Source organism: Dipodomys spectabilis, unplaced genomic scaffold (genome assembly GCF_019054845.1).
Source record: "Dipodomys spectabilis isolate Male_0828 unplaced genomic scaffold, ASM1905484v1 ptg000210l, whole genome shotgun sequence".
Lineage (NCBI taxonomy): Eukaryota > Metazoa > Chordata > Mammalia > Rodentia > Heteromyidae > Dipodomys > Dipodomys spectabilis.
This window is the reverse complement of record NW_024870887.1, coordinates 2,529,239-2,532,784: the sequence shown is the minus strand read 5'-3', so window position 1 is coordinate 2,532,784 and position 3,546 is coordinate 2,529,239. Positions and strand designations below refer to the sequence as shown.

General features: G+C 41.1%; 1 non-coding gene across 1 annotated transcript; it reads left to right on the top strand.

Annotated features, from left to right (window-relative positions):
* The first annotated feature begins 489 nt into the window (after window positions 1-489).
* Window positions 490-687, top strand: LOC122122560. Its single transcript, XR_006150169.1, has one exon. It is a non-coding gene; the product is annotated as a U2 spliceosomal RNA (small nuclear RNA).
* Window positions 688-3,546: the final 2,859 nt, after the last annotated feature.

Genomic DNA, 3,546 nt, shown 5'->3' with positions numbered 1-3,546 from the left:
GCTTATGTGGTGCTAAGGAGTCGAACCCAGGGCCTTATGCATGCAAGGCAAGCACTCTACCATGATATTGAGACAACTTCTTAACCCTTGGTTTGGTTTTATACTAATCTAGTAAAAATGGTTTCTCTATCTATAACTAGTTAAAAAAACATGCCAACCAGGTCTGTACTAAGAGCAGATCTCTTCAGTCCACCAACATCCATAATATTTACCCATTAGCCAGTCTTCTGGTCAGTGAACTCTAACTCCACCCAACTCAATGATCTGATCTTGTTTACAAAGATATCATGAAAGACTCACACAGTGCCTTGCAAAAGCCAAAATGCAAAGTTCTAAGCATTATCCTCACCTGCCACACTTGGGATGGGATCTTTTCTTTCCCCCAGTAATGCTGGGGATCAAACTTTGGGACTCAAACATGCTAGGCAAGCACTCTACCACTGAATTATATCCTTACTCTCTCTGTATATTTAAAATTAAGAGTTTTGAAGTGCTTTTCAGCCTTTTGGCTAATATCAACTTTATTATCTGTTCTCATGAGTTTAATATCTGTTACATGCTCTAGCTGAGCACAATATATGAAGTGGATTTTGAAAGGCCCACTCCATGCATTTAACTTGCTATTGTAGAAATGGCCCAGGAATGGTCCAGCCCATTAAAGGACTTAAAAATTATTCTTAAACCATTTGTTTTAAATGAATCAATCAATATTGATTCCAGTACTCCCCTTTTTTCCCCAAAGTACTTTAACTTGTTTTGTTTTTATTTCCCAGTCCTGGGGCTTGAACTCAGGACCTAGGTGCTATCCCTGACCTTTTGAGCTCAAGGCTAGCACTCTACCACTTAAGCCACAGCTTGACTTTCAGCTCTTTAATAATTAATTGGTGGTAAAAGTCTCACAGACTTTTGCCTGGGCTGACTTTGAACCAAGATCCTTAGATCTCAGCCTCCTGAGTAGCTATGATTATAGGTGTGAGCCACTGGCACCCACCTTTTTGTCTTTTTCTTTTTCTTTTTTTTTTGTCAGTCGTGGGGCTTGAACTCTGGGCCTGGGCGCTGTCCCTCAGCTCTTCAGCTCAAGGCGAGAGCTCTACCACTTGAGCTGCAGCGCCACTTCCAGTTTTCTGGTGGTTTATTGGAGATAGGAGTCTCACGGTCTTTCCTGCCCGGGCTGGCTTTGAATCGCGATCCTCAGATCTCAGCCTCCTGAGTAGCTAGGATTACAGGCGTGAGCCACCAGCGCCCGGCTCTTTTTCTTTTTCTTGTTAGAGACATGGTCTCACTGTGTCCAGGCTAACAACTTGAGGTCCTCTCGTTTTTCTAAGCTCAATACTCAGGTTACAGGCATGTGCCACCTTGTCCAGCTTTGCTCCATTTATTTATTTATTTATTTTTATTTTGCTGGGTCTGTAGCTTAAACTCAGGGCCTAGGTGCTGTCCCTGAGCTCTTTTGCTAAAGGCTAACGCTCTATCTCTTGAGCCACATCCCCACTTCTTGCTTTTTGGTGGTTAATTGGAGATAAGAATCTCTTGGACTTTCCTGCCTTGGATGGCTTTGAACCGTGATCCTCGGATCTTAGCCTTCTGAGTGGCTAATGTTACAAGCATGGCCATATTTTGGTCCCATATTTTAAATAGCCTAATTTTGACATTTATAGTATCAACATCAATTATTTTCTGTATATTGCCTTGGTCAATGAGAGTACCACATCCCTCAACCACACACAGGACTCAGGCCAGGCCACAGAGTCTAATCCTGGGTTTCTGTTGGGAAGGACTTTTTTTTATTGCTCAATTGGAAGGATATAATCCTACAGAAGCTGGTGGCTATCTTGTCACCACTAGAAGTCTGCCTGACATGGCCACTATCATGGTAGAAAGTGGACCTGAAGGATGGGAAGAAAGGGATTCTTGGATATCACTTGAGCCTCTAGATTAAGCTCTGAACTAAAAGTCCAATAACCTAAGTTTCTTTTGGCTATGTGAGACAATACATTGTCTTCTCTGCTCAAATTACTTTAAGCTGTATTTCTGTCACTTGCAAAAGGAATTCTAAGGAATACAATATGTGTTGTCGATTGAACAACCGAATGCATAATCTAAAATGTTCTATTTGAAGCCTGTGCCAGGCTCAGCATTATTTTTTCTAAACAGATTTACTTAGAATTATATTAATATGAGCTTGCATACCCTAATTGCTGAGTCAGAAATATTGCATGCTGGGAAGAGGAGTGCTTTTTCTTGGATATTTAAATTTACTATGGAAACGATGACTATGATTTTTTTTAATGAAGGCCTTGCAATCATCTGAAGAGATATTTTAAAATAGAGATTTCCCAGTATGGGCACTGGTGGCCCACGCCTATAATCCTAACTACTCAGGACACTGAGATCTAAAGATCAGAGTTCAAAGCCTGTCCAGGCAGGAAAGTCTGTGAGACTCATCTCCAATTAACCACCCAAAAAAAAAGCCATCAGTAGTTCTGTGGCTCAAGTGGTAGCCTGAAGCTAAAAAACTCAGAACAGTGCTCAGGCCTTGAGTTCAAGCTCCAGGACAGGCAACAACAACAACAAAAAGATTCCTAAGCCCCAGTTGAGTGTGCTCTGTAAGAATTTCCCAGCAACATTCTATGTATTCCATAAATAGATTCATAGAATAGAGATGGAAGCACCCATGGAGCTCATTTCATTCACCTCTCCAGCTTTCAATGGATAATATAATGAGAAGCTGACTAGTCTTGGCTCTATTTCTCTTACACACCTCAAGGCCAGACTGAGCACTTTGTCCAAACCCCTCCACTCCCATTCATTCAAATGCAAAAGTATTCATAACTCAGAAGATTTACTAAAGACTTCATCAGAAGATGGAAAAGATTATGTCTTACTCTACAAAGTAAAATTTAATTCGATTCCTCCTCCATCAGACTAGCTAGACCTGTTCTCCCTCTAAAGGCTTTCTTCTTGTTCTCTTGTATTGCTGTCTTTGTATCTCTTCCCCTACATAACTTCTAAAGTTCTCTTTTCTACCAAAACATTCAGTTCTAGTCTCAAGTATATATTGAATTAAAGGAAACAAAAGAAGCAGTTAAAAACAAGTGTTTTTCTCCTTGGGATCATGGGGAAGGATTTCAGCTTATCTCATGGTGTTATTTCCTAAATGCTTATTAAAAACAAAATACTGAAATGTGCTCTGACTTATGTGACTGTAGCCCTCTGTACATCACCTTTATAAAAGGTGGATCACACCTACTATCCTAGTTACTCAGGAGGTTGAAATCTGAACATGAAGGTTCATCAAGGTTCAACTGAGGCAGACAAATCTGTGAGACTTTTATTAGCCAGCAAGAAGCTGACAGTGAAGGTATGGCTCAAGTGGTAAGGTGCCAGCCTTAAGTGGAAAAAGCTATGCAAGAGCGTGAGGCCTAGCCAGGTGCCAGAAGCTCACACCTGTAATCCTAGCTACTCAGGAGGCTGAGATTTGAGGATGGGGTTCAAAGCCAGACTGGGCAAGAAAGTCCATGAGACTCTTATCTCCAATTAACCACC